At 38.9% G+C, this 23,508-nt stretch overlaps 1 long non-coding RNA gene across 1 annotated transcript; it reads left to right on the forward strand.

The window, feature by feature from the left end:
- The first annotated feature begins 13,136 nt into the window (after positions 1 to 13,136).
- On the forward strand, positions 13,137 to 20,595 carry LOC140849419 (uncharacterized). Its single transcript, XR_012131172.1, has 3 exons — positions 13,137 to 13,322; positions 15,303 to 15,411; positions 20,470 to 20,595. It is a non-coding gene; the product is annotated as an uncharacterized lncRNA (long non-coding RNA).
- Positions 20,596 to 23,508: the final 2,913 nt, after the last annotated feature.

The following is a 23,508-nucleotide window of genomic DNA, read 5'->3' on the forward strand; positions in this document are numbered from 1 at the left end:
AAATTAAACTAGAAAGAACACACTTTAATGCATTAAAATTATTATTATTATGGTAGATTAATTTCTTCCTTGGCAACAAGAAGAGTGGCACAAATATGACCTTCTGGGCAGGGAAGAAGAAGAGCCAATCCATTCTTCACCCTTTGACTCTTTCTCCACTTACTAAATGCCAGCCTGTATGAGTCAGCTATTGCTGCAATAATGCTGCATGACAAACTGCTCCCTAATTACTGAGCTTTATTTCTTGTCCACAGGTCAGTTCTCCAGTCCAGGTGCAAACTAAATGTTCCAAGCTAAATTTGTGGGATCCAGCCTCCAGTCTGAGGGTTGGCATCAAGTTACCTCCCCACTGCTCAGTTTGGTTTGGTTCTTGCATTCCTGCAAACTCCATGGAAGCTTTCCCCATTTTGATATCATCATTACACCTTGGCTGGAAGTCAGTCACCTACCAGCTCTAAGTCTGTCCCCAATATCACCCTAATATCTCCCAGGTTGCCTCAGTTAAAATGTCCAATCTATCACCCGTCACAAGAGAAAGAAACATTTGGTTTTTCAGGGTAGAAGATATTTGTCTCTTATTTTATGCTGCAGGGAACAGCCAGTAGAGACAGAGGGGTTGATGAGTCAGGAAAGAAACTGATGGAACAAAGGCCTGAAAAGGTTGGAGGGGAGAGGATCAAGGGCTTAGATGGAAGAATTGCCCTTAAACTGGAAGAAAGGGAAGAGGCAAGGAGTCACTTCCTTTCAAACAAGAGGGAGAAACGGAAGATAACAGTTGACAGAGATAAAAGGAGGCAGGGAAGGGAGGAATATGTTCTACGGTCTCTATCCTCTCTGTGCAGTTTATTATCAGAGAGGGAGAAGGCGGTGAGGAAGACAACCTCAGAAAAGAACTGCAGAGTAGAAGAGCTTCCCTGGAAACAGGAGGACACACTGATGAATGGGACATAGGAGAACTGTGTGCCCTGCAGAGCTGGGGCCCAGCTGAAGATGGAGATCAGCAGTTTCCTGGGGTCCTCATCTCGACCATTACGTGATTTGTTTCTCACAAGAGCTCAGCCACCAGGGTATAAAAGGAGAAAAGGCTGTGGTTTCATTGGATCCAAGATTGGATGTCTGCTGAGCAAGCCAAAGAGCCAAAAGAATGGAAGGTGCTAAAGAGAGAGGTCAAACTGATGAGTCTTGCAGGATAGGCTAAGTGGAGAAAGATGTGAGATGTGCAAAGCAGTGGGAGATAAATCAAATCATTTAGGAATATGAGCTAAGTCTCATAGCCAATATCTTATTTACAGAAACCAATAAATCAACACAGAATACATTTCTTGAGTATGTTTCAAGAAATACAAATTAACTTTTTTTTTTCCCTCAAGGAGCCTAGCTGAGAAACAAGATGAATGCATAAATCAATGCATGTCATGCAAAAGTATTTAGCTATATTTCAAAAATCAAGTATTTTACGAGCACACTCTGACCTAGAGCATGGTAGCTAAAGCAGTGCATCCTTCTTCCCGAATACAGAGCCAGGACTGGCTGGCTGGCTGCTTCTTCTAAGGAAGGAACTCTTATCCAGAGCTATGATCAGATGACAAGATCCTTGCTGGCAGATAGGATAGGATATTAGCCTTTATGTCCTCAGCATCTGGCACAGACACATGGGCACTCTAAATGTTTGAATGAATAAATAAATGAATGAATCGTGAAACCAACAGAAGGAATCATGGGAGCTGAGCTCAGTTGACAAGAGAAAAGGTTGAATGGGCAAGTCAGAGTGAGCCTGGGTTAACACCTGAGTCTGGAGCTGTTTCTCACCACCTGCTTCTGTGTGAGAGGGCAAGCTGGCTCCAACTCCAAGAGTGGAGAAGACAGTAAGTATCACCACAGACACCACAGCATGCTCAGCTCTGTGCTGAGTCCTCTGGAGATTTGGAGGAAACAAACTTTGTCTTCAGTTGGTTAGCTTATCCTCTAGTTGAGGATAAACCCATGAGGCTGGCAGAGAACCAAGTGAAACAGTATGTGACATCATGCTAGAACTATGTCTCCTGCAGTTATAATTACACAAAAATTAAAGTAAGTGTGTGTGTGTGTAAACATTAGCTAGAGAAGACAAAGGTTTTTCTGGAGCTGACTTTAGCTGTATCTGCAGTGTATATATTATCTGCTCAGCACAATCAAGTAGACTTCTTTCTCCATCAAAATCAGCTAAAGAACTTTTTCAAAATTCACAAGCAGGCATCCCTACAGATTCTGTTAAATTTGGCATGGGGACAAAATAATCTCTTTATTTTAAAAATCCCCAAAGGTGATTTAGATGTTCTTCAAATGGGAGAACCACTTATTTAAACAATTTGAAAATGGAGAGATTACCAATGAATAAAAAGAAGCTGACTTTTTTACATCCAGAGGAACTGTTTTAATACAACTGGCCCACAGTAGGGGAATGATTTAGCAAATTATGAGATAAAATAGCACTGAATAACAAAAAGATAAGTAGACCTTGCTTCATGAAATTATGCACTTGAGTGAAAAAAAGAGCAGTAGAAAGTCTGCATATATTGACAATATGTAAAAATAAAATGCATTAATAAAAAAAAATAGTTCCAAGGAAAACATCCAAATTATTTTAAATTATGGAATTCTTTGTATATATACTTGTAAAGTTACTAAGTGTGCAATTAAGATTTTATTTATAAAACATCTTTGAAAAAGTAAAACATGTAACTTTGTGTTATACTACATAGATGAACTTTTTTAACAAAATGTTTTAAACTACTAAATAATGTCGATATGATGAGTAATTCCAAAATCCCTCAATGGTTTGATCATTATTCATCAAGTTATGGTGGGTGCAGCTATTTGTTCTAAGGAGCATCTGCATCAGAAAGATGAAGGCAGATTCCAGGAGGCTTTGCCCCTTAAAATATAAACGAAGTACTGGGTTAATTTTGGCCTACTGAGTGGATTCATGCAATTTTACCATAATTTGAATAGAGAGTTGCATTAGGAACATTCATTGTGTATTTCAGTGAAGTGGATGGGATATGGGAATGGTCGTTAAATAAACCACCACCCAGAGGATAGGGTTTATTCAAGAATAAAACAACAGAAGGGGAAAGATCCATGAAGATCTTAGCAAGACATAATCATTAAGAGAAAAGATTTGTCTCCTGTAACTATATCTCCATAAGCAAAACTGAGTCTCTCTTACTCTCCATACGGAGCAGGCAAAATATTATTAAATCCTAGTACGGGAAAGACGGTGTAGTGGAGGGTTAGCAGTAGAACAGAGTAGTAAAATCTATTTTGCTGTTCAAAGCAACAAATAATTAATTAAGTTCACAAATGCACTAAAATATAATAGAAGCTCCTCTAAATACAAAGCATTTTCAAAAATATTTCTTCTTGCCTTACTTACAGAATCTTCACAACAAATTAAACATAGATGTTATTCTCATTTTATAGATGAAAAATTATTTTAAAAAAGGTCTTATTTATATGGTGCTTTCTAGTTTTAATGTGATTTCATGAATATAATCTAAGTTTTAAAATTAGCATTCATGTTTAATAGAGAAGAAAATTAATCCCAGAAAATTAAGTGACTTGCCCAAGATCTCATGCCTCATATATGTCAGATACAGGATTCAAACTCCTCTCTTCTGTTTATTCAATCTACAGAGACTTGGGCTGCATCTGCACAAGGCATAATCAACATCACCTTTAGAGGCCCAAGTCTGCTTTTCATGTTTCTCACACCCACCTAATATTTACCCATGAGAACTTAATGCTGTGTGGCTTCCACCACGTTCCTAGTTCAGAGGGAGATTTCGAATGTGTTAGGAATAGCTTCTCTTTGGGCCAGGACCAAAGATCTCAGACTACCGCACCTCATAAAATTTCCAAATACACTACCTGCTAATCTAGAGGTTTCCAAGGTCATGGATGGAAGAGGAGACATTCCCTCATGATAGGTCACACAAGGCTGAAACAGAATCTCAGGGTATATATGATTCTTTCACAACAGGCTGAGTCCTTATGGTTGGTTGATAGCTGGTCCTAACTAGGCAGCAGCCAGAGAACAACTTTTCCCTGGCTCAACTTCCATTCAGCTCCTGGTGCTGGTGGGGGATGGAACTGGCTCTGGCAGACCACACAGCTTTTCTCTCATAGCTCTCAAGCCCTTAGGGTCCCATCTATCATAGTCTCTTTCCCACCCCATGGCATAATTAATCTAGCTCTCAAAAGAGAAAACCTGGCCCATTAAACATACACTGGAATTCTTCTATAACACTAGATCACCTAATCATGCCACCTAATTGTGGAGTTATTTCAACATTTATTCCTCAAAAAGTGATTCCTGGAAGGAGTCTTCAGAGTATAAAATATAATATATATATATATATGTGGGTATAAGGTAGAGGAAAAAAACACACAGTTTATACCATACTATTTTGTACCACCCAGGCTTTTCACATTCTAGACCTCTTAACTCTCCAGCCACAGCGGAAAATGTATCCTTACATCCTCTTGATATGTTACCATAGTGAGCATAAAATAAGTTTAAATCAAATACTAATTTTATTACATTCAACTACAGTTTATTCAGTACCTTCCACAGAGGCAAACACATCTGTTTGTCAGATGGGACCCATCTCCCCTTGAGACTCACTATTGCCCACACACGCTCTTGGGCAAAGTTTTTGCAAGCTGGTTAAGCAATTTCATGAAATCAGACATAGAGGCAGAATGTTTAAAGTCATGCTATCTCAGCAAAATAGAGCAAGACAGCACCCGATGATCCTCATTCTCATCCAGCCCAATAAGTTATCTGGCAGCAAATGGAAGACTTCCTCCTTTCCCTTCTTCCCTCAGCATGCATTCCAAGTAGAGGGAATCAAACTCCCTGAAGGAGGAAAGGAGACTACTCAAGAATTCCTCGTCTCTTCCTCTCCGTCCTCCTACTCCACACCTGGAAGCTGCATTCAAAGAAGTAACATTAGGAACATGCTTTTGGGGACTGGCAGCATTATCAGTTTGAGAGGTGCCTTTGAGTGGGAAGAGATGAAAGAGTAAGGTCCAGAGGAGGAGGCACAAAACCACAGAATATCCATGGCGGTTCTTCTCAGCCCCCTCTCCAGGACCGGAGACCAGCATTCACATCTCCATGACCTCTGGGATATGCTCTGTTAGCTGTCACTCCAGCCACTGCTTTAGGCCGCCATACATTGGTAGCATGTCACCATAGCCTTAGTCACCAGCACAAGAGGTGTGGCTCTCAGCTCTGGCATCACAGGACTGACAACCAGAGCTTATGGGAGCAGCATTCAGAGAACCAGGACATGGGATGGACCACAGGCAACCACCATGCAGCATTTGGAGCACAGTTTCTAGGAGAGACACACCTTCTTCCATAAGAGCCACCAACATGGCCTCAGCTCTGAAGTGACATGAAGGTTCTGACCACACCCTGGTTCCAGCAAGTAGGGAACCAGCTACATCCTAGAGTGAGAAATGCCCAGTCCTGGACTCTTCTGGGGAGCAAGTGCTCTTTCTAGGTCAGAAGGCCCTTCATTCTTGACCTTCCTCCTGTACCCCTCCTTTTTCCCTTATTTGTCTGAAACTACAGCATGTTTACTAGACAGGAAATAAGAAAACTAGACTGTTATAGTTATTCCAGCAAAGTGATGATGATTTTCTGGGCTAGGGAGTAATAGTTAAGATGTATTTTGGAAGGAGAATGAATAATTCTTACTGATGGTCTGGCTCGGTGGGGCAGTGCAAGAAAAGGCAAAATCAAACATGAACCCTAGGTTTCAGTAACATTATATGCCCTATTACCTTCATCTATCAAATATTTGATAAGCACTGTTCTATGGAACGCATTGTTCTGGGATCTGCAGAGAATATCTTTGACCTCATGGAGTTAAGAATCTTGCAGAATGTTGAAGAAAAATAAAATAAGGCAAAAAGGAACAATAGCTAACATATGATACATGCGAAGCACTATGTTAAATGTTTCTCCATATGTTGACTATTTTAATCCTTACACTATTATTATCTTCATTTTATGGTCCAGGATCCTGAGGGCTTGGTCCATAAAATGAGAAAGGTTATATAATCTGCCTAAGGATTTTTAATGAGGTACCACTTAACGGATCCAAAAGGGACAAAAGTTGTGTTTTAGCAAAGTTAGGCATGAGAAATCTCTGAGATATCCAAGGGGAGTTGAATATGTACATCTAGAACTCAGAGAAAAGATTAAAGTTTGAGATACAGATTAGTACATCTTCCACACATAGCCATGGGTTAAATGAGATCTCCTAGGGGAGAGAGAAGGTGGAGACTAGAAGACCAGCCAGGACAGTGGCCTTAAAAGATCCAGGATCAAGAGGGCAAGTAAAGAACATGGGACTAGCATAGGTGACTGGAAAAGACTGACTAGTGTGGTAGAAAGAAAGCCGACAGAAAGGACTCTGGAATCCCAGAGAGAGTAGCCACATGCCAGTGCTTCTAGCCATGAATCACATCTTCTGTTTCCAAATATGGTATTAGGATTCTCCACAGAAACAGAACCAATAGGAGAGAGAGTGATAGATCCAGATACACAGACAGAGTGATAGATTGATCAAGCAATTGATAGATAGGTCTAAAAACCCAAACCAAAAAGTACTACCTGGTTTTTGCCTTACCAAGTGTCAGGCAGAAAGAGACCCAAATATTCTCTGAGAACATATTCTAAACCCAAGATTCAAGTAATTCCTACTGATAAAGTTCCAAGGAATATAAAGTCACATTTGAAGTGGCAAACCATGAGGAAACAAGGCATTGTGAGTGTGAGTGACCAACAGAAACAACAGCTGGCAGAATCAGACCTGCAAAAGCAAAGGTGTCGGAATTATAAAACCAGAATATAAACATATAAAGCAATAAAAAAAAGAGTATTGAAGTATGAAAAAGCATCAGATGATTATTTAAAGATATCGGAAAAAGACAGAAAAGCAGAACTGCTAGAAATGAAAAATACAGTCAGTCATTTAAAGCAGCAATTCAGAGGATGCAGTAAACAGCGGGTTAGATGTAACAGAAGACAGATAAAGTGAACTTTAAGATCAAAAAGAGTTACCAGAATGCAGCATAGACAGACGAGTTAGAAAGTAGGAAGGAAAAAAATAGAAAGGTATTTTGAGAAGAGGTCTTAAAAACACCTAATGGCGTTTCAAGTGGAAAAAAAATAAAGAGAATGGGAGAGAAAAAGTATTTGAAAAAATAATGGCTGAGAATTTTTCTGAATTGGACCCTAAGGGTCAAGTCCACTTTCTCTATGAGTCTAGGACTAAACAACATGATCTCAGAAGTTCATTTCCCCTGGGACGATGAGTAATTGTGAGGTGGGAGGAGCTATTAGGGGAAAAAAATGGCAAGAAGATTCACAAAGCTAGGCCATGAGGAACCATGTGCCCCACAATTAAACTCCCCTGAAAAGCATGCATCAAAACTTCAGAGAAATCTCTTCTTCAGTGCTAAGGGAGGAAGACAAACCACAGCTCTAGGTAGGAGGTTAAATAATTCATTTGCTTACAGAGGGAAAGAGATGGTTTCCTCAAATTAACGCAAACCAGACTAAGTCAGTCTTCAGTTAGAGTAATTAAAAAGCCCTAGGGGGGGAAAAATCACAGAAAATAGCATGTAGATTGGCATAAGTCAATTTTTCAGACACCTAAAATATACCCCATCCAGTGATGAAACTTTTTAAAATTTAAATCCTAGAGAAGTGTATCAGTTAGGAAGACTTCCACAAGCTGTAAAAGAGAATCCAACTCAGACTAGCTTAAACATCAAGGAAATGCACTGGCTCAGCTGAAGGCTGGCTTGAGAGGGGCCGAAATCCATGTGTCAGCCTCTTCCTCAGGCTGGAGGTGAGATTCTACAGGTTTTCTGGACTTTTACACACAACAATACTTAGGGAAAGGTAGAAGGATTACTTTAAAAGGTTTCCCAGAAACAAGAAAAACTTTCCTAGAATTGGGTCAAATATCAATTCCTGAACCAGTCACTGCCAGGAGAGAGAGAATAATCTTTGATCATTAAACTCAGGTATCCAGCATGGGCAACATGACGGATAACTGGTCTTGCTACTTACAGGGATAGGGAACACCGGAGGAGGAGGAGTTGGGGGGAAGAACACTGAGTCCTGCCTTGGACTCATGATGCTGGAATCAGCACATACAGAATTAGCACATACAGAATTAGCACATACAGAATTAGCACATACAGAAGGCTCGAGGAAGGGAATGCAAAGAGCAGACAAAGTGAATGACGACATAGCAGAGAAAATTTTACAATATAGATTTCCAAAAGAACTGAGGGTAAACAAACCTGAATTTGGAACTGCCTCTTTTTCTGGGATGTAAACAGTTGAATATAAGAAGAGCCGACTACATTTGCTTGGGGAAACTGTGTTCATGGGTATGGGTAGAGCTAGAGCTAGATGACCCTTGGTATTGGGCAAGAAGTGTGAAAAATACCTTCTTAGTTATGATATATAGATCAAATGGCTATCTAAAATACAGCAAACATCCAGGTTATTCCATGTATCTAGGACCACGGAGGGAACTGGGAAGTTGAAGTCAATACCTCTGAGTCATAAAATAAGAAAGATATCAAACTCTTGGAAGGCAGAAAAAAACTTAGAACATGTTATCTCTTACTTGCTGTTATCTCCAAAAAGGCAAAATATATTTACAAGTATCTCTTTGAAACTCTAGAAAAGAGCAATGGTTAAACTTCTCTGACAGCTGGAGATGAAAACGTTATGTAGATGGACAGCGGTGATGACTGCATAACATTGTGACGTATTTAATGCCACTGGACTGTACACTTAAAAATGGTTAAAATGGTAAATCTCATGTTATGTTTATTTTATGACCACAAAAAAATTCTCTGGCAAGTAAGAAATAACTAATAGGAATCAATTGTGCAGTATCCACGTTTACCAATGAAGAACATATGCAATACATCAACAGCCTCTTTTATATGATCAACCATATTTATTGCTTTATTTTAGGAAATGTAAATAAATGAATACTTATCAGCTATAAACAAAAACAGCTTAGCATTTTGGGAATTTTGAACTCTGCGCCATGAATTTTGTTAAGTGCTTTACATATATTATTTCATTAAATCTTTATAAAACTCGATGCCATAGTTTGCCTTTTCCCCTCACTTTGCTGATTGGGAAGCTAATTTACAGAGAAGTTAAGTAGAGCTGATAAACGGCAACTGAGAGATGACCGAAGCCCAGGCAATTCTATGCCAGATTCTAACCGTTACATCAAACCAATTCCTCACACTTGTACATTTCTCAACTGCTACATTCTCCTACTGCTTAGACTCCCCATGTATAAGCTCTGAAGCTGGTAGAGGAGGACTGTACTTCTGATGGATAAAAGCTAGTTTTGTTGTTAAACCAGAGAATATTTATTAGAATGCTAATATTGGTCTAGCTAAAGGACTATAGAATAGAGTTCAATCACGAATCTATCCTCTTCAATAAGGCGAAGGCTTTGAAAATATTCACCAATCATCCAAGTTAGAGTCTGAGATGCATATTCGAATGGAATCATTCCCTAAAAAGTCACACCCAATTAGCCTTTAACTGGTGCCACTTTTCTCTTTATAAATGTATTTCAGAAACAACTCTTCTTACCTATTCCTATGCTGCTCATTACTGTCTGCCTGTTTTATGATGGTCTCACAACTGGGCTCTCTCCCATCTCTCCTGGCCTCCGCATACTGCCCTCTACAATGCCATCAGGATCATCTATTTGTTGAATGGATGATGAAGATCTGAACTAGGAGAAATAGTACTGATGGACTGAAGGGGTATAGTGAAGAAACATTTTGGAGGTTTAAACATGTTTAAGGGTTTCACTTCATCCTAAAACCAGCACAGTGCATAAAGAGTTTGAAGTAGGAAAGTGGCACGATACTATTTACATTTATAAAAGATTTTTTTGTGTTAAGTAACATCATAGAAACATCTTTCCATTTGTTCAGGCTTGATTTCAAATATTGACTCCAGTGCTAGCAAGCTGGATGAACTTGGGCAAATTACTTAATCTCTCTGTATCTCAGTTATATCATCCATGAAATGAAAATAATAATAATAGCCTTCCAGGACTTCTGGGAAGGTTAAATGAGTTAATTCACATAAAGGTCTTGGAATAGTGAAAATAAAGTAAGTGCTGGCTATTTTTTTTCTTATTTTGCTATCATTAATGTACAATTATATGAGCAACATTATGGTTACCAGACTCCCCCTATTAACAAGTTCTCACCACATACCCCATTACAGTCCCTGTCCATTAGCGTAGTAAGATGCTATAGAGTCACTACTTGTCTTCTCTGTTATACTGCCTTCCCTGTGTCCCCCCCACTACGTTATGTGTGTTAATCATAATGCCCATTTTCCCCCCTTATCCCTCCCTTCACACCCATCCTCCCCAGTCCCTTTCCCTTTGGTAACTGTTTGTCCATTCTTGGGTTCTGTGAGTCTGCTCCTGTTTTGTTCCTTCAGTTTTTCTTTGTTCTTATACTCCACATATGAGTGAAATCATTTGATACTTGTCTTTCTTTGCCTGGCTTATTTCACTGAGCATAATATCTCTAGCTCCATCCATGTTGTTGCAAATGGTAGGATTTGTTTTCTTCTTACAGCTGAATAATATTCCATTGTGTATACGTACCACATCTTCTTTATCCATTCATCTACTGATGGACACTTAGGTTGCTTCCATTTCTTGGCTATTGCAAATAGTGCTGCAATGAACATAGGGGTGCATCTGTCTCTTTCAAACTGGAGTGCTGCATTCTTAGGGTAAATTCCTAAGAAGTGGAATTCCTGGGTCAAATGGTATTTCTATTTTTAGTTCTTTGAGGAACCTCCATACTGCTTTCCACAATGGTTGAACTAATTTACATTCCCACCAGCAGTGTAGGAGGGTTCCCCTTTCTCCACGTTCTTGCCAACATTTGTTGTTGTTTGTCTTTGATGTTGGCCATCCTAACTGGTGTGAGGTGTTATCTCATTGTGGTCTTAATTTGCTCATCTCTGATAATTAGCGATGTGGAGCATCTTTTCATGTGCCTATTGGCCATCTGAATTTCTTCTTTGGAGAACTGTCTGTTCAGCTCCTTTGCCCATTTTTAAATTGGATTATTTGCTTTTTGTTTGTTGAGGTACGTGAGCTCTTTATATAATTTGGATGTCAACCCCTTATTGTGTATGTCATTTATGAACATATTCTCCCATACTGTAGGATGTCTTTTTGTTCTACTGATGGTGTCCTTTGCTGTACAGAAGCTTTTTAGTTTGATATAGTCCCACTTGTTCATTTTTGCATTTGTTTCCCTTGCCCAGGGAGATACGTTCATGAAGAAGTTGCTCATGTTTATGTCCAAGAGATTTTTGCCTATGTTTTTTTCTAAGAGTTTTATGGTTTCATGATTTACATTCAGATCTTTGATTTTGAGTTTACTTTTTTGTATGGGGTTAGACAATAATCCAGTTTCATTCTCTTACATGTAGCTGTCCAGTTTTGCCAACATCAGCTGTTGAAGAGGCTGTCATTTCCCCATTGTGTATCCATGGCTCCTTTATCATATATTAATTGACATATATGCTTGGGTTTATATCTGGGCTCTCTAGTCTACTCCATTCATCTATAGGTCTGTTCTTGTGACAGTACTGAATTGTCTTGATTACTGTGGCTTTGTAGTAGAGCTTGAAAAATAAAGTAGGTATTTCCCCCCACTTTATTCTTCCTTCTCAGGATTGCTTTGGCTATTCGAGGTCTTCATTCCATATGAACTTTAGAACTATTTTCTCTAATTCATTGAAGAATGCTGCTGGTATTTTGATAGTGACTGCATTGAATCTGTAGAATGCTTTAGGCAGGATCACCATTTTGACAATATTAATTCTTCCTATCCATGAAGTGCTGGTTATTTTTTTTAAACCAACCAATTAAGTACTTTGGATTTTTTCCATATAAATCCTGTCTTACTTATAAAAGTTACCCTTAGATGTTTTTCAATTTTGTTGCTACTAAAAACAGTACATTTTCCCCCATTTCCTTGTCTAGTTGCTTATCACTATGCTAATAAAGACCAATTAATGTTGTTTTTATCTTACACTGAGGCACTTACCAAATTCTCTTTACTATATAAAATATTGTTAGTAGGTCTCTATAGCTTTTTAGATTAATGAACTAAATATCCACAATGGAGACAGCTTTATCTCCTTATTTACTCCTATTTATTTTCACAGAGCATTATTTATAACATTTAATAAAACATTAAATAAAAATGGTTACGGTTTCCACTTCTAGCCATCAAGAATATAGACACCATGCTTTATCATGCTTTAAAGAACTACAAAACTAGACAGAATGCATGAAACAACTACTTTCAGTAAATAAACAATAAGTTGTACAGGAGTATAATCCTTGAGAAAAGGAAAAGAGGGAAAAGCCCATGAGAAATGGAGAGATCACTCTCGAAAACAGTGTGCTACGTGGCGACCAAAGTGTGACACTAAGCACATAGTGTGCATACTCTAGAAGCCTATTCTCAGTGCTAGAAAGCAAATCAGTGGTTATTTGAGGCTTCAGGAGGATAGATGGGAGTTGACTGGTAAAGGAGCACAATGGAACCTTCTGGGGGGATGTAAATATTCTATATCTTGATTGTGGTTATGGCTACATAAAAGTACACATTTGTTAAAATTAATCAATCTGTGCACATAAAATAGGTATAGTTTCTTTTATGTAAACTATACCTCAGCAAAGTTTATTTGGAAACATGAGAATAGTGAATATAAGCATCCCTTTCCAATTATTTTTTCATAGGAAATTTTCTATGTTTGCTAGATTTTCAATTTTGTATCATAGGACTGTATGTTAAATTAGGTTCTCTTGAAACAGACACCAAAATGGAGGTTTGTATGAAGAGGATTTATTGGGAAGTGCACTCAGGAAAAGCACCTGTAAGAACATAGGGAAGGTGTGACTGAGCAGATGGAGGAATTGACTGTGACATCACAGTGGCCGTGGCTATCCCACTAGGAGCTAAGGCCCTTCAAAGCCATCCCAAAATAAGATAGGAGGGCAGGGATCCTATATTTCTGTCTCAACCAGAAGCTGTCCCCAGAACCTATTGGACAACAACACTGGATAGGAATTTGGGCAAAGCCTAAAGAGAGTCCCAGGAGTGAGCCATCCACCACCCAGCACCCGTAAGGAGGGAATCAGTCTTCCAGTCCTGAAGTGGGTACCTGGGCAGCACACCTCAGCACCCACTAGAGGTTCTGTGTACAATTCTCTGATTCTTCTTTTCCATTTCTCTTGATTTTTTGCTTGTCTTTCTCTTTACTAATGCTTGATCTCTTTTTCCTCAATAAGACTTAACAATGGGTTTATCAATTTTTGTGTATTTTTTAGCACCCAGCTCTTGGACTGGTTAATTATTTTTACTATGTATATTTTCATTTCATTTAATTCAGTTTTTTGTCTCAATCAATTTTTCTTCCTATATGCTTTTTATATTCAGAAATTCATAAAATTATATTCATAAATTTCATAAAATTAGTATTCATATTTTTCTTTCTTCTTTACTGATAAAGACATACTAGAGATATTTAAGATTCTACAGCTTTCTCTGTGGATAGCTCTATGTCCCATAGGTTGTGCTACTAAGTATTTTCTTGTAGTTTATAACTTTCCTTTTAAAACCCTTTTTGTTCCAAGTGTGTCTAGTAGTTTTTCATAATTTCCAAAGAGATAAGATTTTTGCTACCTTTTTATTACTTTAAATTTTATTGAATTATGATCAGAAATTAACCTTATAAAATCTCTAATTTTATGTTTAATTTTGAAGGTTTAAATTATAACCAAGTACATTATTGATTTTTTGTAACTTTTTCATGGACAAATTCAAAAATTTGCACCTATTTCAGGCCTATATCAAATCTCGCCAACAATTTAACCTAAATTTAATAATAATTTAATACAAATACACTACCCCCATCCATTGTTGCAGCTATGTTATGTCCCTTGTTATTTTACTCAATGCATTTAACCTTGAATTCCCTTGTGTCTAATAATAATGCTACAATGCCTGCTTTCTTTTAGCTTGTATTTGCCCTTTTCGTTTGTATCTTTTGACCCAGCTTAAATTTCTATCTGTCTTTATCACTTTAAACACAAAGGTAGATGAAGGTATACAGGTACAGATAAGATATAGATATATAGATACAGATACAGACATAGGTACAGATAAAGATACATAGACATATAGATATTTTCAAGGCCTATTGCTTTTTAACCCTATTGAGAACCTCTGTATTTTAAAGGGGAAAACTCAGTCTCTCTATTATTTGATTCCTTCTTTTTCATTGTCCTCTAGTTTGGTTATTTATTTTACATTATTTCCTCATTTGTCTTGATGTTTGCTAATTTGATTGGTTTGCTATTCTTTTTTCCCCTTGTTAATTTGGAAATTACTCTTTTGCATTTCATGATGTCCACCTTCTTTTTCCCTGTTCTCATACTCACAAAATCCTCTATACTTATAAGAAAATAAGATGCCAACTCGTCCCTCCCCAAACTCATTTTATCCCATCCCATCTTTGTTCTACCCCAGGTCCTAGTTTTGCTGAAATGAGTTATTGCTTTAGTTCTAGATAATTATTTGATTTTTCCTTACAATAAAGCAGTGTGTATCTCCTAAGAACCCTTGTTTAACACCTATATCACATATTCCCAATCTGTTCGTCTTAGGCCTAATCTTTGAGAAAGAGATAAATGGAGATTGATTATGTACCATTGGCCCTTGTCTCCTCATCTTTTGCCACCCTAAAGTATATGTTATTTTTTCTTCAATGCATCCTAGAACTCAATGATCCCTTTCAAGGGTTGATTTGTTTCATTTCTTCTCTTCTGAAATGACTATCCAAGTCTCATAGATGTGTAAGTCTCTTACCGTTTCTTTATTTTGCTTTTTTTAAAATTTTGCACTTTGAAATAATTCTTGCACTCCTGAATTTGAACTCAGCAGCGACAATCTCCTTCAATTCTTCTGGAGAATTGTTACATGGAAAATCATGGGAGTTTAATTGTTGTTTTGGTGGCATTTGGGGTGGTGTTTTTGTTGGCGGTGATGGCATAGGTTCACGACCAAACATGAGTCTGTGCTGCATTTGAATCTCATTCAGTGTCTTACTATTTTTTATTCATATTGTCATCCAGATTTGGCCTGGCACGTGCTCTGTTTGCACATCTGACTGTTCTTCTTTTGTGACTTCTGGATTCCTATAATGCCTTTCCATAGAGAAGTTCACTTTATTTTCCTCTTGAGGTAATTTGCACAAATGTACACATAGCCACCTTTGTTGAAATATGGTGAAACTGGAGCTAAAACACTCATTCTTCTCTCTGTCTCCCTTCAAGAGGACTAGAGTTATCCTATCACTATTTTAGAAGTAATAGATGACTGAACAAAGCAAAAGTTCCTTCAATAACCAGCTGAAACCTATACAGACAGCATTCGCAAAACACAAAAAGATAGATGGAGCTGAGAATCTGTTTATACAGAAGGTGGGAGGAATCTAAGAACAGTGTTAGAGAATAAGAGATGGGGAAAGGCGACACTGGGGATATAAATGGGGGCAATGGGAAGGTGAAAGGCTAAAGGTATGCGATATGATCCCCTTGGGATATCCTAAACCACGAGATACTTTCTGGACTCTTCCTCCCCAATCTTCCCTGCCTTTATTATCTAAGGTACCGGAAACAGATTAACTAGGTAAAACCCATAAATCCTGGTCCTTGAAATTGATTGTAGTTTACTCATTTGCATCCCTTACCAGAAGAGCTTAAACCTACACCACACTTCAGTTATGCTCAGTCCACGGAACAGTGCCAGCATTGCCTCATGCTCTGTATCACCTGGCTAAGAACTTGTCCTCTTGTGGACAAAAGTGATACAGGGAAGATTACAGACCACCAAATGACTCTCCTCACTGTGAATCATCATCAGAGAGATTCCTTTGATATCCCTTTCACCAAGGAAGCAAAGGACAGCTACTCTGAGATATAAAGGACTCATATGAAGATTACACCAATAATGGTAGCAGTGATTGGTACCACCCACTGAACTCCTATCATGTGCCAGGGCTCATGCATGCATTGTCAAATTTAATCCTCCAAGCACCTTGCAAGGTAGGTGAACATAAAGTAACATATACAAGGCCTCGTACAAAATAGGTGCTGGGGCTGGGATTCACCCTGAGAACTGCTGGGCTCCAATGCCCCCATTCTTTCCAGATGAGCCCACTGTCCCTGTCACAGCATGAACAGTGTAAACGAAGCACTCCATATAAATCAGATGTCATGGAAAGACACCCAAGATGTGGACATGAATAGCAATTTCCTATTAAACTTGTATAGTTAGGCTTTCTCCTTTCTGCTGGGAAAGTAGAAACAAATACAGGGAAATGTAGGGTTCTGGATCAGGCTTCCTAAGAAACAGGAGCCCCAGAGGCCTGCCTTGTTCACAGACTCATAAACAACCCTTTTCTCAGAAGATCTAGGAAACCATTGTAGAAATCCTGAGAGAGGGAGGAGAAAGAGCAATGGATAGGAAAGTTATCATGTGGGGTGAGCACCACACTGCCTCTCGCTGGCTCTGCACAGGTCTCCTGCCACCAGGGTGGTCCCGCAGTACAGAGACTACTCTCCCTGCCCAAGTGTTTGGACTGTCACTACATCAGCCAAAGACACACAGTGAAGTGCAGTGAACAACCGGGACCTGACAGTTAGATACAGGTTTCAGTCTAGGCTGTGCTCGTACAGACTGTGTCTCTTACCTATCTGAGTTTCGGTTCTTCATCATATAAATATCGATCAAAAGACTACCCCTAGAGTTGAAAAAAGGAAGTCAAATAGCATTTAATAAAAGTACTTGGAAAGAGTAAGTGTTTATAAATGATGGTCACCCTTCCTTTTGGCACTCAGAGCTTTAGAACACTACCTACAAAGTCAGTTTACTCTTCAGTAAACTGGCCCATAGCATTCTGGTGCTGCAGGAGGGAGACAGGATAGGCAGATTTTATAGTTGACCATGCTTGAGGAAAAGAGCATGCGCTTTCTCCCTCCTTTAAGTTCATGAGACCATTATTTTAAAAGCTCTGAGAATTCCCACTATACTCCTATTATTCATTGGGCCACTAAAAATTTTTTTTTTTTGAGAGGGCATCTCTCGTATTTATTGATCAAATGGTTGTTAACAACAGTAAAATTCTGTATAGGGGGGTCAATGCTCAATCATTAATCCACCCCAAGCCTAATTCTCGTCAGTCTCCAATCTTCTGAAGCATAACGAACAAGTTCTTACATGGAGAACAAATTCTTACATAGTGAATAAGTTCTTACATGGTGAACAGTGCACGGGCAGTCATCACAGAAACTTTCTGTTTTGATCACACATTATGAACTATAAACAATCAGGTCAAATATGAATATTCGTTTAATTTTTATACTTGATTTATATGTGGATCCCACATTTCTCCCTTTATTATTATTATTGTTATTATTTTTAATAAAATGCTGAAGTGGTAGGTAGATGCAAGATAAAGGTAGAAGACATAGTTTAGTGTAAATTTTTTTATAGTTTTGTAACACTAATTTACACCCAGAGAACACATTTTCACAAAAACAGTATTTTTAAAGAAGATTTTCATTCTTCTATACAAATGGCACAAAGTGTCAGTAAGAAATTCATTCTTTCATTATATTTATATTACCTTTATCTAAAGCTCCTAAAAATACCCAGAGATAAATTGACAGCTATTGAGACAGGCAGGCAGATCTGATCCTCATATTATAGTATCGCAAGTGCCAAGAGACATGATTTGATCCAAGAAAGATTGAAAGCAACAATCAGAATGCAGAGCATTTCTTAAATGGAGAGAGACAGTAAAATATAATCATTCTTTCAAGGAGACAATGACAGGCAAAGTTTCTTGTCCTCAAAGTCACCAATTTGTTCTTGCAGCCACCCACCCGCTCTGCTGTCCTAAGAACCACAGCAGGACCTGTTAGGAAAGAGCCCTGGGCTTGAAAACCAAATCCTGAATTTCAAACTGGTTTTGCCACTAACAAGGTATCTATTCCCTCTAGGTGGAAGCTTCCTTAGCTATAAAATAGCACTAGCATAATGTTAGGTAATATATATGAAACACTACAGTAGAGTCAATTAATGTTACATTTAATGGAAGCATTTGAAACACAGATACATATGGCAATTTAGAACCTTAAGGATTATCTGCTACGACCTTCTGATTTTACAGATGGTGAGACTGAAGCCCACAGAATAGTCTGTCCAAGGTCACCCAGTTCATTAGTGACAGAGCTAGGGCTTCAACTGGGACCTCCTAACTCTTAATCCAGAGATCTTACCACTGTACCTCAAATAGCAGATTCATTTTCACTTGTGTGTAACATCAAATGAGCATAAAATTAAATGGAATAAAGCAATGGATCATGTAAGTAAATATGAGAAACCCTCTTATCTAATATATTCAGGGAAAAAGGAAATTCTGCTTAATCAAAGAATCTGTCTCACGGAAATTAAAAAATTCTCCCCACAAAAAGGTCAGGGAGCCCTGATACATACACCACACATAGATTAATGACTTTCAGATCATGCAAAAGCAATACAGTTCACCTTTGAAACTAGGCTGGACATAATTTCCTCTGTTTCTGATGACTTTGGATTCTCACAGTGCCTCAAGGCAACCAAGATGAATATCAATCATCAGCCTCTTGTGGGCATAAACTTAGAGCCCCACTCTGAGATGACACGCCTGTGCAGGGCTAGTTAATAGAGCTCTGGGTTAATGGAAATCCAGGTAGCAGAGGGGGTGCTGTGGACAGATTTATGACCAGTTTCCAGGAACTCAGCAATTTAGAAGGTTTTGCACGTTTACTTTTTTATTTAAGATAATCTATCGCTTAATGTTTTACTGATTTCAGAATTAAAAGTATCACCTTAAAACAGAAAAATGGTATAGATAGTTCACAGAACCTCAAAACTTAAATGAAATTTAGAAGCCAGCAATTCCCAGTTCATTCTTAAAGAGATAAGGAAGGAGAAGCCCAAAAGGTGAACAGACTGACTAATTAGAGGCAGTTTAGGGACTTGAGCCCAACTCCCTGCCCAGAGCTCTTTGCCACTGTGGGGTGCAAACTCTCACATTTGATTTTTCAATTTTTAATCAAGAGAGCCCAAGGGAAACTACCTAAAATTAAAGGTAGGGTGATCAAGAGAAAAATGTACATTATAGCTGCCATGGAGAACTCCACAGAATAAAAATTCCCCACTTAGCTACTACTATGTATCTAATCTGCCCCATGAGTGCCCAGGAAGTTCTAGCAGTGTGTGGGGACAGAGTCACAAGCCCCCCACTGACTGGGCACTATCTGGCTTCCAAGTGCCTGCCACCATCCCACCTGGGTGACCCACAATTCGTTCACACTCAGTAAGTCCAATACTGAATTCACGGTCTTCTCCTAAATCTGAAGTGCTACCTGCAAGTCTCAATTGGTGGCAAAACCATCAACCCATTACCCAAGCTAGAAACTAGACACCTGGAATTCAACTGTCGGGCTGCTGACTTTTCCACCCAAGGTATCTCTTGATTCCCTTTTTTTTTTTTTAATTTCAATCCCAACTACCACAGTTCAGATTCTCATCATCCCTCATGTAAGTCACTATAATAGTAATTCTCCTGACATAGCTACCAATAACCCCACCCCATCTCCAAGCACCAACTGCTTAAAACCCTTTCATGTTTCCATTCAGGATAAAATTTCCTTAACATGTTCCTCTTGACCTTCCACCCACCCACCCTCACCCCTCAAACACACACACTATTCCACTCTGGAGCACCACACTGCTTACACTACATTGTACTATTTCTTATCTCTGTACCTTTGCTCATAGTACAGAGCAAATGCCCTTCTTTTCCCTCCTTCACCAGATTATTTTACCTATTTTCTGCTCATGCTCCAAGACTCAAGAAGTCACCCTTTGCAGAAAGCCTTCCCTGACCTCCACATCTGACCCACAGGATGTATTAAGTACCCCTTCTCTGTTCTTCCAGTGTACCCTGAACTTAATTTGCTCATTGCACTTATTACATCACTGTTTAATATTCATTGAGCTGTCTGTTCAAGTGTCCCTTCACTAATTTTTCCCACTATGCCATGAGTAACTTGGCAGCAAGATCAAGACTCTTACCCCATTTTTGTATACCAAGTATACTTAGCAGGCTCTTAATAAATTTTGAATTAAATAAGCAAGCTAATTAATCATTAATCAATGGCTTTTTCCCATCTTTCCTGCTCTTTTCAGTTAAGTTGACAGGGTGATATCTGTGCCTTCCATGGGCCTCTCCTAGGTGCAGAACCACTCACAGTGAAGAGAGCTGGAGGGAACAGACATGCAGTGATCCATCAGTCGGGGCTGGTGAACAGACACATCATTTCCTCCATATCAAAAATGAGGTGTGTTGTTATTCTTTCAGATGCTAAAAGTTGCAACTAAACTGAGCCACAAAAATGCCACAACAACAAGGACTTACATTTGTACAATTGATTGGCATTTGCACATCACCTTCACGGGTATCACTACATTCTACCCTCAGAACAGTTGTAGGAAGTTAGTCAGAGTCAGTGTGCACCCCATTTACAGATAAGAAAAATGAGGGTTAGAGAAATTATTAAGCACACCAATGTCCCATGATAAGCTAAACAGGCTCAAATCCTACTAGGCTGACTCAGTCCTCTATACCACGTTGCCTCAAAATGTTTTTATTCAAAATAAAAATCAAAACAATCTTATCTTTGATCTTCATTTTCTTGAAGCTCAGGTGGGTCATCATGGGTTGCTTCCGCTCAGCACCCGCCCTGCCATCCCAAGCCTAGACCCCTCGCCTTCTCCTCAGGAGAGCTGAACACAACTTCCTTTAGGACCCAGTGACAGAGGCTGCCCTGAAAGAGCTAGAGTTGCTGCCTGGCCCTTTCCCTATTCCTCCTTGCTTAGAAGCAAGAGAGCAAACTGGTACCCAAACAGTCTTCCTAGATTGGAAGCATAATTCACACAACAGGTCAAATCCTATCCAACAAATGTCACTGAACAAAAATCCTCGAGTAATAAAGAGGTTCTTGGGCACCAACCAAAGATAATTTATTGAAAAGCAGCCTTGATGTGACAACCTTCCAAATGTGTGCATGTCGTGCATGTGTGCACACACACAAAGAGTGCTATTTATTTTCCTTATTTTGTGGTAAGTTCTTACTAGGCTTTTTGATGTATTAACTCCCCATAGCATGCCTATAAGACATCTTAATACCTCCATTTACAGCTGAGGAAATTGAGACTTACACTGTTGCAGACGAGCTTATATAGCTAGCAGCACACTTAGTGGTTATGGAGACATGCTGAATTAAAGTACTTACTCAAATTCCAACTTCGCCACTTGACTACTTAGTGTAAGTTTCTTGATCGCTGTTGCCTCGGTTTCCTCTTCTGTGAAATGGAGCTAATAAGGATAACTTCCATCATCAAGGTCCACTGTTTTTCAGGGCCCCATCTCTGCAGCAGGCAGTGGATGGAGAAGAGAGTGATGGAAAAACCACATGAGCTCATATTCACATTCATGTTCACCGAAAGGTGACTTGTATCACTTGTAGTTCTGCTCTGTCGCTAAGAACTATTTGTATACCTGCTCCCACAAACAAGAGGGCTGGGAAAAATGGTCTGGCAGTGTGCCAAGAAAGGAGAAAACACTGAATCCTGGTGGAAAACTACCTAGGCATCCTTGCTGTGCCTTCCACATACCTTGTTGTGAGTATTAAATTAGCATGTATAATGTAGCTAGCATATTATACGCATGCAATAAGTGTTAATGATGGTAATTATTCTTGATAGAGCCAAGAGAGGGACTCAGGACTCATGATGTGTCACCTATTGCTTTCTTTGTTAGCCGCTGGGGTATATCAGCTCTTTGAATTTATTGCACTAACTGTACCCAGCCCTTGCCTTCAAAGAAATAAACTATAGGGGACACTAATGACTATCATAATTGAAAATACATAGAAAACCCAATTCCTAACAATTGAAGTAAGAAGCATTCACATATTCATTTAATTAACATATATTTATTAAATGCCTACAGTGGGCCAAATACTTGGCCAAAAGTTAATCAGAGATAAATCAATGTTTGTGGTAGAATTTTCCATTATTTCAATAGAGTTAAAACAATATGGCTGCCAGAAGTTTTGGAGAAATAAATCTTTAAATCCCCCCATCAATGTGATTTTCCCTGTCCAAGGTGGGCTATCCCCTACATAGGTCTCTCCCTCAGCCATTGGCAAGTTAAAGATGCCCAGTGGGAAGTAGGCCTGACTGGGAATGTAAATTGGTTCAACCATTGTGGAAAGCAATATGGAGGTTCCTCAAAAAAATAGAAATAGAAATACCATTTGACCCAGAAATTTCACTACTAGGAATTTACCCCAAGAAAACAAGATCTCTGATTCAAAAAGACATATGCACCCATATGTTTATCACTGTACTATTTACAATAGCCAAGATATGGAAGCAACCTAAGTGTCCAACAGTAGATGAAACGATAAAGAAGATGTGGTACATATACACAATAGAATTTTATTCAGCCATAAAAAGAAAAGAAATCTTACCATTTGTGACAACATGGATGGAGCTAGAGGGTATTATGCTCAGTGAAAGAAGCCAGGTGGAGAAAGACAAGTACCAAATGATTTCACTCATCTGTGGAGCATAACAACAAAGCAAAACTGAAGGAACAAAATAGCAGCAGAATCACAGACTCTGAAAAGGGACTGGCAGTTACCACAGGGGAGGGGTGGGTATCTTACTATGCTGATAGACAGTGACTACAGTTGGGAGGGTGAGGACTTGATAGTATGGGTGAATGTTGAAACCATAATGTTGTTCATGCGAAACATCCATAAGATTGTATATCAATGATACTTTCATTTAAAAAATATGCATGCATCCTTCCCCATTATCATCACTCATTTATGATTCACCAGGACTGAGGAGAGGTCTGAAGGTGCATGTTTTAAAAATGTTCCTCCAGATGATCTTGACATGACCCTACCACCACTTCCTTGAAAACCTGTACAACAAAAGGAAGGTGCCACCTGGAGTACTCCCAAAAAATGGGAACAAACCTAAAAAAAAATAAAAGTAGACAAGACATGATTCCATTCATTATTATCTCCCTCTCTGTCTTCTGTAGGTCCACTAGCTGTGTCCTGATGCTTTCAGACTCCACCTTTTCTCTGATCTTCATTTTTCTTAGAAAGTTTTCTCCATTTCTCTTCACTGCGTGCATGAATTTCAGTC

This window comes from Manis javanica, chromosome 5 (genome assembly GCF_040802235.1).
Source record: "Manis javanica isolate MJ-LG chromosome 5, MJ_LKY, whole genome shotgun sequence".
Classification (NCBI taxonomy): Eukaryota; Metazoa; Chordata; class Mammalia; order Pholidota; family Manidae; genus Manis; species Manis javanica.